The sequence below is a fragment of the Triturus cristatus genome, chromosome 7 (genome assembly GCF_964204655.1).
Source record: "Triturus cristatus chromosome 7, aTriCri1.1, whole genome shotgun sequence".
In the NCBI taxonomy this organism is placed as follows: Eukaryota; Metazoa; Chordata; class Amphibia; order Caudata; family Salamandridae; genus Triturus; species Triturus cristatus.
Window position 1 is genome coordinate 613,336,547 of NC_140590.1, and position 15,878 is coordinate 613,352,424.

Consider the following 15,878-nt stretch of genomic DNA (forward strand, 5'->3'; position numbering starts at 1 on the left):
GAAAAAAGGGTTGTCATAGTCTCTGCACGAAAGGGGTTAAAAACTCAGCCCTGACCCATCTGCCTAAATTAAAAATTGCGTTTAACACTAAACTGCATGGGATCCTTATTCATCCCATCCTGCCAGAAAAGTAAGACAAATTAATAGTGCACTACTTGCAGGGGAACGCACCCATCTGCATTAAGTAATGAGAATGATTGTTTTAAACAAATACAAAGTCATCTTCGTGAGGCAATAAGATGTTTATTGAAAACAATAATGTCCATATTTATTCATAGATTTGAAGGAATATCAGCAAATAAAAAGTCATTTAAATTGTATCTCATGTTCAACAGAAATAAACTCTTTTCCAAACATATTTGTAATGAATAGTATCACAAAGATATATGTATCTCAATCATTTATGTCTTCTACTGTAAGTCAATTTTTAATTTACCTGCAAAAAAGATGAAAATGTTGGTCCAGGGAACCTCAGTCAATTTTATCAACTGGAAGTTTTGAAACAATGCAATAAGAAAATCAATCTAAACTATTTTTTCCAACCCTTGCCATAATTTTCCACAAAACAAACATTAGATCCCAGTTTTCAGATGCCAAAGCAGTCTGGCAGAGATCATTATAGAGGAGTCTATGCACCTGGAGCCATAGTGTACCAGCAGTCACTAGAACAGGGTGACTGATACTTAGTGGTATAACTCTTAGGTAAAGGATGGAGATAGACGTTCTTGTGTATTGTCAAACTTGCATGAACTTTCCTTTTGTTGCTAGGTGGTAAGGTAGAAGAAGATCTAACTGCACCACTTTAAAATCGATACAAAGCTAGAACAAGCACTGGTGAAGCCAATAGATCAGGCCTAGGCAAATCGATGCAAAGGTTACATTTCATCATTTTTATCGTAAGCATATGCAACAATTTTTGTAAGTGACAGCTAACTGTAGTGGCAATACACTTGCATTAAAATATGCCAATTTTAAATAATGATTGAGCATCACCAATAACTTATAAGAACATTACGGGTGCTTAATAGCAGGCAAGTGTACAGAGAACAACCATAGAAACAATTTCTTAGTTTAAATACACACCACAGGAAAATATGAATCTTATTGGTGCAAAGAAAAGAAACTATTGGCTTAGAATTACTATAAGATAAAGATATATTTGAAACACACAATGCTGACTAATAAAACATAAAAAGTCAAAGGGCAGAGTTAATCAATCAGTCAAAATGCGGTCACCCATGGTGCAAGAGAGCAGTGGCTGGAGTGGCCTGATCCACGGCCCCATGATGCATGCTGAGGTGAGCAGAGGTTAAATGTGATTGACAGCTGACCACAGCACAGGATTAAGAGGGTTGACACAAATCTTCTAATATGGATGTTTATATGTATGTATTTTTTATTCATTATTTTTTTTTATTAGATGAGGCTGGTGAAAAAAGTAAGGAAATCTCTAGGCCAAACCTAAAAATGTCACCTGACAAGTTAAAAACTTGAAAGAGAATGAAATATACAGGTTCGCAATAAACACATCTAGCTCTGGCATTTTGGAAAGACAATTCCCTCCTGCTGAGGGGTAAAATGCTGCCAGGAATATTTTACAAAACCTGCAGAACTACAGAGACTCAATCTGTTACATCTCATCCAATGCGGACATCTGGAAGAGAGAGCTAGTGATACGACAGTACAAAGTCATACCTAAGATGCAATGAACTGTTGTGAATTAAACCAGACAGATTTTAAGCCACTGGCCATCTTCATAATATGGTGCACACTTTGAGGTAGCCATGGATAAAACAGCACAATCATAATCAGAAAAGGTACACAGCGGTACAGTTAAGTTAAATTGAAGCTATGGCCAACCACAAAACTGCTATGTATTGGTAAACATGTTTTTATGCTTGAATGGTTGCCAAACGTCACTGCTTCTTGTACTATAGAAGTGATACTTATTCTTCCTCAAGGGCATTTATGTTTCTGACTGTCTGACTGTGGATAGGCCCCAGTTCCTCAAGCAACAATGTAAGTATTGACTACTCTGCTGAAGTGGCCGTGGCTATGTTAGTGAGATGAGATGGGCGGGCCAATTAGCAAAGCAAGCAAAGGTATGCACAGTGGAAATTACAGCTCTCATTCACCCACAGTACAAAATGAAAACATTATAATTGCTCAAGTATTGCAATTCAAACTCTTATTTTCACATTAATGTAAAGAATGTTTAAATCGCATCAAATCCAGGCACAGTGGATTCAGACTTACAGCATTCTCAGTCTATTAAAATGATTATCACGAGTTGAGTAATAAAAACACCTACCATTCAAGTGCCGAGACATAGCTGAAGTGGTGGTGTGCTTTGTGTGAACAGATATTGCAATTAAAAACCTGTATGTTTGCTAAAATATTATTCCTGACAAATGTAGTGACAAACAATTCGAAATCGATTTAAGGCATGCATTTTCCGGCAAAAAAACACCTGTTTATGTACGTTAAGGGAAAACGAACAGTTCTCCCAATTAGAGTGACATATGCTTTTTTACTTTAGTTCAAAGTCTGCTCAGCTGGTTATGTATCTAACCTTCAATTCCACTGCATTATTAAAATGAGGCTAGTTTTCATAAAAGTTCACACTCTGACCTTAGTAGAAATGCCCCTCTGTGATGTCCTAATTAGCCCCATGAACGAACACTTAATTCTACAAACTTGTGATGCTGTACACTGGTCAGTTGCAATCATAAAGAGATAAAATCTCTTTAGCATAATAATCTGAAACAGGCACAAGAAGGACTTCAATATAATAGCAGATAAGAAAGTGCATTAATGGGGTTTATGAAATTATTCTGCTTGCTACTCACCTGGTTCCCAGGTTGGCCACAATGTATACTGAAGCCCTCTTGGCGGGATCCGTCCCTCCATGAGTCTCTCCTCGTTTCAATCCCTAAACCCGATCGCAACCTTCCTACAGACCACTAGCGATACTGGGCACTGACTACAACATTTTAAGTAAAATTGTAACAGACAGATATTTATAAGAACTCCCAGGCCTTATCCATTCAGACCAGAATGTTTTTGTACCCGTACGCAATACTTCTCTCAATATCTGCAGCCTATTTCAAATTATGGGCAAAGCTCCCTCTCAATTACCTTGCTCGGCCTGCCTGGCGCTGGACCTTGAGAAGGCATTCCATCACTAGAATGGGACTCCCTCTTCCATGTCCTCACTCGAATAGGGATGGGTAAGTAACTGCTCGTCCTCACTCAGCTGTTTTACACTGCCCACTCTTCACAAATTCGCATGGGCAAGCTGAATTTGGCTCCCTTTCCTGTATACAGGAGCACTAGGCGCTAATGCCCCCTCTCTCCCTTGTTCTTCACAATCGCAATGGAGATCCTTGCAGTATGCATACGGGCTGAGGCCACGGCATAGCGTATCCGTTTAGATGCCACTATGTATGCATGCAATCTCATAATACACATATGATATGCTGCTTTATTTCAAAGATATCTCTATTTTGAGCTTCCACCACTAGCTCGACTTTGCAGGAATTTGGCAATACTGCCGGCGTGCGGATCAATTGGGGAAAATCATGCGTTGTTCCGTTCAGGAAAGGTGCTCTTTGACAATCCACAGATCTTGGAGGGGGCGCGGTCTCTTGAGAGGAACATACATTCAGGTACCTGGGGCTCCAAATCTACCATACTGAGATCGATTTGTAAGAGGGTGACCTGCTTTGCATCCAATCAGCATTGCAGTACCAGATTCAATTCTGGAAGGGCCTCTTGTTGGCTACCATGGGCAAAATAGTCCTCTCAAAGATGGTAATGCTCCTGCGTCTACTATTCTACCTTGCAACCGTGCCGTCATTCTGCTTGGGAAAGTTTTCCGGGAGCTTGACAGAACGCTCTCTCTTAATCTGGGGATCTGTAAGCCACCGAATATCACTGAATAAGCTTCAAATGCCTGTGGGCCAGGGCGGGCTGGGTGCTCCCTCATTCGGGCAGTATTACCTAGTTGTCCAGCATCCAATGATTGTACCGCTGGCTTGCCGGCCACTTCATTGTGGAAGTGGATCAGGTCAGGGCTCATTATAAAACAGAGGATGTGCTCCAACTCCTCTTTGTCAAATGACCACCTTAACTCTCCTAGATTGGTGTCAATTATTCAACAACGAATCAATCGGATATTCCATCTCACGTCTCCTTCCATATACCCTTGAAATACTACTACAGCGTCTGCCAGTATGTCCTGGACTTCTAGCATCTATGGACTCACACTATTGGCATGACAAAAACAGATCTACCCACGAGGATCTCTTCTTAGAAAGCCACTCCCTTTCTTTTGAACAGTATAATGCGGAGCACAGTATCCCCCGGAGCAATTTCTCAGCATTTACAAGCACCCAAAGCATAACAAGGTGGCAGCTCTGTTTGCGGACCTTGTACTTTTTCTTGCTAGAAGGCTATAACCTTCAAGTGGCATGCACAGCTGCATCCTCCTGGTGGGGCCCGCAGGGCAGAAGCTGAAAGCACAGCAATTTGATGAGAGGAGGTAAAGGGCCCCCACAAACATCCATAGAACCTCATCTAGTAATATTCTACATTTGGAGAAAAATACCCCAAAAATAAACGCATAAAAGTCATCAGTTAGTAATTTTGTTTAACATTACACAGATACAGGCACACCATTGATGGTATGTTCGAGCACTATGTTCACTGTAGCATTTAATTTCAGTGGGATCGATCGCTGGAATGGCTGCAGGTGGGGGCAGTCCCAGGTCAATTGTCTAAAATATGTATACAAGAGATGGCAACAAGGGCACCTCCCAGGGTCTCCTCCATATATGACCCCTATTTTATGCAACGTTACGTATGTTCTATGCGTGTAGTTGAACTGTATGTATCTGAGGCGTGTGTTACGGGAGACCGTATACAGGTAAGCTATCAATCATCCCCACTCAATGTCAGTCAGATCCGGGCCCAACTCAGTGTTCCAACGTGTACGAAGGGGACCTAGAGGTTTCCGAGCTTGCACATTAAGCGCCTTATAGAACCAGGTGATTAGGTGGCCACTCGACCTCATCGTCAATAATAAATGAAGGACAACATGAGTCAGGGATTCTGGAGCTCTTGTCCCCCATAACTTATGAAATGTTTGTGTGAGCACTTCAATGTGAGGAGGCAGGCCGTGGGTAGTAGTTAAGTCCACCAATGGGATGAGGCTACCTGCTTGGAAGTGGTGGTAACCACCACTGCATTGGTCCACGCATTCAGCTGACCAGCTGTGAAGGACAGCGGTTCCCCATGCGGCAACACCACCAACCGGAGTTCTGGAGCATACAGCAGGTTAGTCTTCGCCATTTAATACAGGCTTGCCAGCAATACAGGGCTGCTGAGAGGAGGAACTCCGATTGAGGCATCCGCAGTTTTGAGTGAAGTAGCTTGGCCAATAGAATACCCTGATTAGGTTCAGAACCAACCAGGCCTAGTTCCTCCTGGCCGGACACATCAAACCATTTGGTGATCCACTGGAGTTGTCTACCATGAAATGCAACTCAAAATCGGAGGCTCCCAGCCCCTCCTCGAGTCGGGTAGTGGAGGGTGACAAGGGCAATCCTGTGACGCCCACTGTCCCACACCAGATCTCGGAGTCAGGAGTCGAGTTGTCGAAACCAGGCAGTAGGTACATTCACCGAAAGGTTTGCGAAGTGGTAAAGCAAATGAGGGAGCATGACCATCTTGGGGAGCACTATTTGTACCACAACATGCAACTTAAGAGACCTCCAAAAGGGCACATAGGACTTGAGTGAGTGCTTTACCACCCCTAGGCTGTGTTTTCGGCAGGTGTAAAGAGAGTGTCACCACTTTGGGAGAGAGGCCTCGTAATGGGGGTGCCTCTGCCTTCTGGTCGGACTAGTCAGGCCAACAATCTCCCCGGCCTACTCTCCTCCTCATGGGCTGTGCTGGCATATTCTTAATAGTTATGACAGCGGAGACACTCCATGACCACATTATATTGTTCCCTAGCTTCAAGTAACAGTTGGCAGGCAGTCTGTTCAACCCACAGTTTGTTATCCAGTGCATGCAGTGTACGATCAAGCAGCACGAGTTCGCGGTGAAACTACCGCCAAATTCCTATGGTCTGGCTCAGGCAGTGCCCATGAACCACCAACTTGAGTGCCTCCCATTAAACCCGGCGGCACAAGGCCATTTTCTGGCCCAATATTGTATTATGGCCTCCCGCGGGTAGAGTTCCTGCAGAAGGGGACATCAGAAAGAGCAGATTCGTGCAGGCGCCACATTGATATTGCAGCGTGTGCATCAACGATCCAACCGCGTATGCACTTGATATACAATAGAATATAATGGATGAGTAGTCCCAAACTGCAGTGTGTTGTGTGGGCCAAACATCCTCCGGTTTCCACTGCGCCAGCCAGTCCCTCAAGTCTTTGGCCATTTTATTAGCAAGAGCTCCTGGCATCGTCAGGGTAGAGTGGTTGAGGGCGACGTCCAACACACTATTAATGTCACCCCCAAGCAGCAATGCAACCACGGACAACTGCACGCGCAGGGTTGAGAGCGACTCCCAGAAGGGTGCATGATCTTGATTGGGTGCATATATGCTACCCAGCACCACCTGGTGTCCCAAGTCTCCCCTCCACCAACATGTACCGCCCCCGTTATCTATCTTAACTACCGTGGCTTCAATGGGAACCCCAGGTCGGACCCAAATGAGCACACCCCATGCCAAGGCTGAGTATGCCATGGCGTGCACCTGGCCACACCAGCGGCATCGCAACCCATACGCTTCCTCACTGAATAGGTGCATCTCTTGAAGCATGGCAGTGTGAGCACCACATGTGGATCTTGTGGCGTTTCACAGTGGACCCCATCCCCCTGAAGTTCCATGACATGAAAGTGATGCTATGCTGTGTAGCAGGCATGGACGTTAATGTAATAGGACCATAAGTCTCCCAGCCTCACAGTCCCACACCCCACAGCAGCACCCATTATTCACCATACATACTCCTCCCAAGACAGCATGACACTCCACCAGCTGACCTAAGTCCCCAGCTCCAGAGCAGTACAGCAACGGCTGGCCACCAAACTTAGATAAACGAAATTGCAAGTAGCATGCAGCTCCGTCATTAACGGGCCCTGTGTAATGGCGGCGTGGGGTGGACTTCTAAGAATGATTCAAACTCAAAAAGACTCCAGTCGTTGCTGACCCCAATGTGAACATTCATTGTCCCCGTTAGAGGCCACAACAAATGTCCAAGAAACGGCTTATTGGCGCCCAATAAGGGCCCCCAGCACCATCCACCAAAGTAAACACATCAGCAGGCTTGAGACATACTGGAGAGTAACGTTAAAGGAAATCGTCCGCAGACAGAGGAGTCACCCTCAATGGGTAGCCACCGTCACGTTCTTGGCCATCATAGTCTGAGTCCCAAGAAAGGTGTCCAGAGGGCAAGCTAACCTAAGAATCAGATGGGTGGGCGACAGTAATCTCCGCCATTGCATGCAGAGCCGCCATGCTGTCTCTTTCCGCCTGATTCTTGGATGGTTTCTGCAGAGTGCTACATTGGATGTGTGCTGAGCATGGCGCTAGAGTCCATGTCTTCGTTCTGTGCTCGGTGCTCTTGGTACCGGATCTCCAACCCCAGTATGATAGGAGTCAAGCCATGGCTAAGCCTTATCCCTAGTAAGGCAGAAGTGCAAGTTCCCTTCTAACATAATCTTAAACTTTGCCAGGAAAAGGAGTGACTACCAGAGCCTTTCTTCTCTAATCCCTGTTTCACCTCAAAGAAGGAGGCCTGTTTGGCCTGTACAGTAGCAGTGAAATCAGGTAACAGGGACACTTGACCATTGCCAACTTGAAATGGGCCTTTGGGCCATGGTCATTGCAGTAAGGTATATCTGTCCTTATAAAGTACCTACTTAGCGACAACAGGTCTGGGAGGGCGCCAAGGGGCTGGGACCCTATGTGCTCGTTACAGGGCAAAGAATTGGGTGACCCAAGTGGGGGCCTCCTCAGTATGTAGTTAGAGCTCAAGACAGGTTACCATATCTGGTCCTTCAGAACCATCAGGGATCCCGACTATCCGGACTTTGTTTCACCCTTTTGCATCTGTTATGTGCCGTTACAGTCTGCTAACACGGTCCGATAGGCCTGTTATTTGTACCGTCAGAGCTCGCTCTGACAGTTGCAGGACTTGTATTACCACTTTAGAGCCTTTGACCTTGTCCTCTAGTTTATGGTGATCATCCCACAAGAAGCAAAGCTCCCCTGACAGCATGCCAATCTCCTTTTGGAGTCCTCAATGGCCCGAAAGGTCTTGTACAATGTCAGTTGCAGTCATCTCGGGAGAGGGTCAAGGGGAACGTCTGCGTACTGTATGTCAGGGTGTTCCTCAAACATAGTTTTTTGGGTACTGGTGGTTTTGGCCATGGGTTTATCCACTTTTCAGGTTGGGTGCACAGCCCGTCACAGGGCCAGTACCATTCCATTCCATACACCCAGTCAAAATCCAGCCAAATGGTTTCAGACCAAGCGTTCAAAACAAATCCACTCTTCAACTCCACAGGCAGCCCAATGGCGGCATGCACAATTTCGGTGCTCCGGGTATAAGTGCAACACTGCACTGTCCAAGACCTCCGGTCTAGGTGGGATAAGCCAGGCATTATCCATAGAGTTTGCCACTAGTCTTCAGGCTACTAAGTGGGATCAACTCATCATGCTCAAAGTCACCGGAACCGCAGGAGTTGTGTAAAGCCTCAGCATAAGTGGTCCCCACAGGATCCCTGGGGTGATAAACATCGATCAGAGATAATGGCTGCAGTCAGGGCTCACCGCCTAGCACCCCAGGTCTACCTAGCAAAAACCACAAAGAGGTGCTGGGTGGAAGGGGGTTTGATCAGGCATGTCACCTCGAGGGCTCACTGGCGCATACCCTCACACCACCTAAGGGGGTCTCTGATGTGTGTGATGGGCATGTGCTACACACCCTCCCAAGGAAGAGAGTGATACATCCAAGTATATAAGGTTTCACCTGGGGGTGCCCCTTTGGGTGGAAGTTCGTCCCTGTCAGCTACCAGTGCCGGTTAGTGGTGCTGACGTGTAGATGCACTGCTCCCCTGGGGTCACCATACTCTCTAGCCTTGCACAGGAAGCGCCAACCCTCCCAGTTCAGCCCCCGGAGGCGGCCGTGGCCACAGGAGGACACATCAGTTTATATACAGGCACCCAGTGGTGTATTGGAGGTCCGTCTACCAGAACCTCTGGCCTGCATGTCAGGAGCCTCTAGGCGCCCAAACCACTTCGGCCTCGTCAGTATGCAGCAATCTGTTGTAGGTCGCTCCCACAGCTCTGTCAAGCTTCAATCGCTGGGAATTCCCAGGAGCACGACAGTGCAGACTGGAACACCTGGGAGTGTCAGCTATCTGCCCCCAGGCAGCACCACCAACTATGGCATCTGCAGGTAGGTGATAAGGGCAGTATGTTATGAGATGGCACAGAGCTCGAGAATTATATGGCCACAATATTGGCCAGCATAATCTCGCATATCTGTCAGCAAGTTGTTGAAGTGTATGACATTTTGGTCCAGGTAGTTAGAGGGCTTGGGCTGGCTTGTAGCCACTGTTTCCGTCCATTTGGGTTTGGAGATTTTACCCAGCTGTTATAAGGGAGTGCTGGGCGGCCTGGGGTTGGAGGGCCGGGGGGTGGTGATTACTGCAATGATGTTCTAAAACAAAATGCATTAGCTGGGCATCAACTAGTCTTTCTAGCACCTTGGACACATATGTAAGTAAAAAGATCGGGTGATAGTCGGACAAGATGGAAGCATCGAATGCCACTTTTCTCAGAGCCTGCTTCTGCATGGCAGGATATTCAGCCCGGTTTAGAGAGAGGTAAAAAAATCTGAGTAAGAAATGGGCTTAACGTAGAGGTTAGCAGGGGAAAGATAAACAGGGGAAATGAGTCCAAAGGTGATCCAAATCCCACCTCTAACATGGCCTTTTCTACCACTTCTGGTTTGAAAAGCTCGAAGCTGCCTCGATGGATTAAAGCTCTTCTATGAGGGTCAAAATTCTTAAAAGAGTTCTCCTCTAGATGAGTGTGGTCATCAAAAGTTGCATAGATCTCTATTTTCTCACTGAAAAATGTATCTAGCTCTTCACAACACTGAGCCAAAGCTTCGGTTGCCCGATTTAGACATTCAGGATGAGTCAGTTCCTTCACCATTTTGAATATCTCCCTCGACGAGCCACTAATCACCTCTAATCTTTTTTATAAAGTACTGTTTTTCTGCATGTTTGATGGTCGCCGGCATCACTCAAGGGCTTTGCAATTCCTCTTACCTAATCTAAGTTCGTTGCAACACTATTTTTCTAATGGGGATGTTCTAGGGGAGTCGCATGTCTTCCAGGGAGCGCATGCATTTATTGCCTTAGTTATGGCTGAAGTAAAGTCCTCTGAAAACGTTTTAGGGGAGCATCATCTCTGGTTCCAGGAGGGTTAAATTATTAGCAAAGGATTTACGATTGACTTTCCTCAAAGCTCTCTGGGAATTCACTGATATACCAATAGATAGCATGATGGGAAATTAATCAAAAAGTGGTCATACCAGAGGATATGGTCAATGCTATGATTCTTAATTGTTCAAATGTTGAAAAATAATAGGTCAAAAGTGTATCCTGCCTTATGTGTTGGACCTTCTATCCAGTGCTCTGCCTACGGAGGCCACCTTGTCCTCAAAGTGAAAATTAAAATCATCAATTAGCAAGAAGTGGTTGTACTTTAGAACCAATGTTCCTGGAAAGAAGCTGTGAAGAAAGGAATATGCTACTTACCAGTATGCATCTGTTCTTGGCATGTAGAGCTGCAGAGTCACACACTGAGGATAAGATCGCCATCTGGTGTTGGGCTCGGATGATTGCAGGTTGTTGTTGTCTTCGGAGAAGCCTTTGGTCACGAGGTTGGTGACTCCTCCCCTGGACAACAGTGCGCATGGGCATCCACTCCATCGGCAGATTGTTTTTCGCCATGTTGGGAAAAGATGGAGTATATAGAAAAGAAAGAAAGGATGTCCATGTGTAATGTCTAAGTAAGACGGATGCTGGAACAGATACAGGTCCCGGGGAGGCGGGCGGGCGTGTGTGACTCTGCAGCTCTACATGCCAAGAACAGATGCATACTGGTAAGTAGCATATTCCGTTCGAGGCATATGAGCTGCAGATCACACACTGAGGATAGATTATACAGCAGTGCTCCCCTTAGCGGTGGTCGCCTGTATCCGTTGCAGCAGTTTGAAATAAAGTTTTTAGGACAGCCTGGCCCACGGAGGCCTGTTGTTTGGCCTGCACGTCAACACAATAGTGTTTAGTGAAGGTATGCGTGGTAGACCATGTGGCTGCCTTGCAAATGTCTTCTAAGGGAATATTGCCTAAGAAGGCCATAGAAGCCCCTATTTTACGCGTGGAGTGCGCTCTAGGGGGAACTGTGAGTGTACGTTTAGCCTTGAGGTAGCATATTTGGATGCATTTAACTATCCACCTGGCTATCCCTGATTTGGAGATTGGGTTGCCTTTGTGTGGTGGCGCGAAAGCAACAAAGAGTTGTTTTGTCTTTCGAAAAGGTTTTGTTCTGTCGATGTAATAAAGCAATGCTCTTTTAACATCTAAGGTATGTAGGGCCCTTTCAGCTACCGAGTCTGGATTTGGGAAAAAGACCGGTAATTCTACTGATTGGTTAAGGTGGAAAGGGGAAATCACTTTTGGAAGAAATTTAGGGTTTGTCCTAAGAACCACTTTGTTACGGTGTAGTTGTAAGAAAGGTTCTTCAAGTGTAAGGGCTTGTATTTCACTTACTCTGCGCAGGGAAGTGATTGCGATAAGGAAGGCTACCTTCCATGTTAGGAATTGCAATTCACATTTGTGCATAGGTTCAAATGGGGGGCCCATGAGTCTTGTTAGGACCACATTGAGATTCCACACTGGGGCAGGTGGCAATCTTGGGGGAAGAATCCTTTTGAGACCTTCCATAAACGCTTTGATGGCTGGTACCTTAAAAAGGGACAGGTGTTGCCTATTTTGCAAGTAGGCTGCCAAGGCTGCTAGGTGTAATCGTATAGAGGAATACGCTAGATTGCATCTTTGCAAGTGTAGTAGATAGCAAATGATGTTTTGGATGGAAGCATCCAATGGATGTATGTCATTATTAGCGCAGTAGATGGCAAATCGTTTCCATTTAGCGGCATAACACGCTCTAGTAGTAGGGCGTCTGGCTTCTTTTATGATATTCATACAGTCTGGAGGGAGATTGAGGTAACCGAACTCTAAGACCTCAGGAGCCAGATCGCTAGGTTCAGTGTTTGAGGATCTGGGTGTCTGATTTCTCCATGGTTCTGGGTTAACAGATCCGGGGAGAGGCGTAGCTTTTGATGTGGAACTAAAGATAGTTCCAGAAGTGTGGTGAACCACGGTTGACGTGCCCAAGTGGGAGCCACTAGTATTAGTGTTAGTGACTGTTGTTTCAGTTTGCGTACCACAAATGGAACTAGTGGGAGAGGCGGAAAGGCGTACGCAAATCTGCCTGACCAGTTCATCCATAGGGCATTGCCCTTCGACTGTGGGTGTGGAAACCTGGCGGCGAAGGTTGGGCATTTTGTGTTTTCGGGAGTGGCGAACAGGTCTATGTCTGGTTGTCCCCACTTCTGGAAGAAGGGGAGTAGAACCTTGGGGTGTAGTTCCCATTCGTGGATCTGTTGTGTGTGGCGACTTAGGAGGTCGGCCACTTGGTTGTGGATCCCTGGGAGATGTTCTGCTAACAGGTAGATGTTTTGGGGAATTGCCCATCTCCAGATTTGCTGTGCCAGTTGGGACAGTTGGAGAGAGTGTGTCCCTCCCTGTTTCTGTATATAATACATTGTCGTCATGTTGTCTGTGCGTATGAGGACAGTTTTGTTCTTTAGGTGAATTTGAAAGGATTTTAGTGCTAGGAACACTGCTAAGAGTTCCAGGTGGTTGATGTGGAGCAGTTTCTGTTGACTGGTCCATCTGCCCTGAGTGGTATGGTGAAGGAGGTGGGCTCCCCACCCCGTGAGAGATGCGTCTGTAGTTAGCACAACTTGTGGAAGAGGCTCTAAGAACGGTCTCCCTTTGGACAGGTTGATGGTGTTCCACCATTTCAGTGATCGAAGTGAGCGACTGTCCACCAACACCAGATCGGTAAGTTGTCCGTGAGCTTGGTTCCACTGTTGTGCTAAGCATTCTTGTAAGGGACGCATTTGAAGTCGTGCGTGTGGGACTATGGAGATGCAGGACGCCATCATGCCTAGGAGCTGCATGAACACTCTTGCTGGAAGAGATGGATGAGTTTGAAATTGAGAGATGAGATTTTGTATACTGGCTATCCTGGCTGTGCTGGGATAGGCAATGGCTTTGGATGTATCTATGGTTGCTCCTAGATACTGATGTAAGTGGGAAGGTTGTAGGTGGGATTTGGGGTAGTTGATAGTGAATCCCAAATCGTGGAGAGTTTGAATCGTGCGATGAGTGTGGAGAACGCATTTTTGGTATGTATTGGCTTTTATGAGCCAATCGTCCAGATAGGGGAAGACATGGATCTGTTGTCTTCTGAGATGCGCTGCCACGACTGCTAGGCACTTGGTGAACACTCTGGGTGCTGTTGTTACTCCGAATGGGAGAACTGTAAATTGATAGTGTTGCCCATCTACCACAAATCGTAGATATTTTCTGTGAGCGGGATGCATAGGGATGTGAAAGTATGCGTCCTTGAGGTCCAATGTGGCGAGGAAGTCTCCCTGTTGTAAAAGTGGGAGGACTTGTTGGAGAGTGGTCATGTGAAAATGATCCGAATGTATATACTGGTTTAGTAGTCTGAGATCCAGTATGGGCCTTAGTGTTTTGTCCTTTTTGGGAATGAGGAAGTATAGAGAATATACCCCTTTTCCCTGATGTTGAAGGGGAACTGGTTCTATCGCATGTTTTTGTAACAGGGATTGAACTTCTTGTTTGAGGAGAGAGAGATGATGCGAGGACATTGGACGTTGTTTGGGCGGTATGTTTGGGGGGGATTGTATGAGTTCGAGGCAGTAGCCAGACTGGATAATTTGTCTTACCCACCTGTCTGTGGTGATGGAAGTCCAGACAGGCAGGAATTGTTGGAGTCGTCCCCCGACCGGAGTGGAATGGTCTGGGGGGAGTGGTGGCAAGTCACTGTTTGGTGGCTGGTGAGGTGCGGGTGTTGTTGTTATTGCCGCGTCCTCGACCTTTGTTATTGTTTCCCCTATAACCTCCCCGGAAGTAACCTCTGTTAGGGGATGTTTGTCCAGAATTTTTTAAGGTGGACGTGGTCTCAGTTGATGTGTTTTTGGAGCCTCCTCTATAAAAGGAGCGACGAAAGGAACCCCGGTTCTGTTGAGACTGCAGTGCTCCCATAGACTTGGCAGTTTCATTATCCTTTTTCATTTTTTCTAATGCAGTATCCACTGCAGGGCCAAATAGCTGCTCTTGGTTGAAAGGTTGAGCAAGAATTGCGGTTTGAACCTCCGGTTTAAAACCGGAAATACGGAGCCAGGCATGTCGTCTGAGTAAGACGCCAGTATTGACCGCTCTAGAAGCAGTGTCTGCTGCATCTAAGGCGCATTTAATGGAGGCATTAGATATTAATTTGCCTTCTTGGATGAGGTCAGAGGCCTGGGACTTAAAAGGTTCAGGCAGATGCTGCATAAGGTCCTCAAGTTGGTCATAATGCGCTCTATCATACCTGGCTAACAGGGCCTGGGTATTGGCAATACGCCAATGGTTAGCCGCCTGCGCGGCGACCCGTTTGCCCGAGGCTTCTAAAAGCTTAGACTCCTTGTCTGGGGGAGGCGTTTCTCCAGTTGTCTGAGAGTTAGCGCGCTTCCTGGCATTTGATACGACTAGGGAGTCTAAAGGGAGCTGGGCCTTAATGTATGCAGGGTCTTGCGGGGCTGGTCGGTACTTTTTTTCGATGCGTGGGTTGAGCACCCTAGCTCGAACAGGGTCCTTAAAGACTTCAGTAGCATGCTTTATAACCCCTTTGATCATGGGCAGTATGTGGACAGTCTTTTGTGACTGCTCAAAGGTATCAAGGAGGAAGTCCTCTTCAATGGCGTCTGTGTGCATTGTAACGCCGTGGAATGTTGCTGCCCTATTTATAAGTTGGCCGTACCCTAGGTGGTCATCAGGAGGGGAGGGCTTGGAAGGGTAGGTAGTGGGGTCAGGCATGTCAGGTATAGGATAAGACCAGTCATCCATGGGTGCTGGGTCTGGGAACGTAAAAGGGTCGTTTGGGTCAGCAGGATCATCAAATAAATCAGGGTCCGCCCCTCCCCCTAAGTCATCATTATCATCCTGTGGAGGAGGTGAATGATAGGGAGATGGTAAAGGTAAAGGTAAAGGAGAAGCAGGAGGAGGAGGGGGGGACGGGTTAGGAGGTAAAACAGGAGAGGAAGGACGAAGTGGTGAAGTAGCACAGTCCTTTTTCCGTATGGGAGCTGGGGGAGGTGTAGTGTCCAGCTTCCGCTTTTTATATGGGATGGCAGTCACATGTCCCGTTTTAGGATTGATGTAGATCCGCTTCTGAGTAGGATCTGGTCGAAAAAGATCATCTGGCTCCGAAGGTGGTGTCTGTGACGTCCGCTTCGGGTCTTTATGAGCTTGTTTCGGCGGGGACGCAGTTTTCGGCTCCGATGATTTTTTCGGGTCCGATGGATTTTTCGGTGCCGACTGATTTTTCGGTGCCGACTGATTTTTCGGTGCCGACTGATTTTTCGGTGCCGACTGAGGTTTCGGTGCCGATTGATGTTTCGGTGCCGAATGAGTTTTCGGTGCCGATG

General features: G+C 46.6%; 1 protein-coding gene across 1 annotated transcript in view; it reads right to left on the reverse strand.

Moving 5' to 3' along the window:
* Positions 1-223: 223 nt before the first annotated feature.
* Positions 224-15,878, reverse strand: part of TRIM25 (tripartite motif containing 25) — a 453,236-nt gene continuing 437,581 nt past the window's right edge. Inside the window, exon 12 of the mRNA XM_085617183.1 lies at positions 224-10,837. The gene's annotated coding sequence lies outside the window, so the exon portion shown is untranslated. The remainder of the gene's footprint in view (positions 10,838-15,878) is intronic.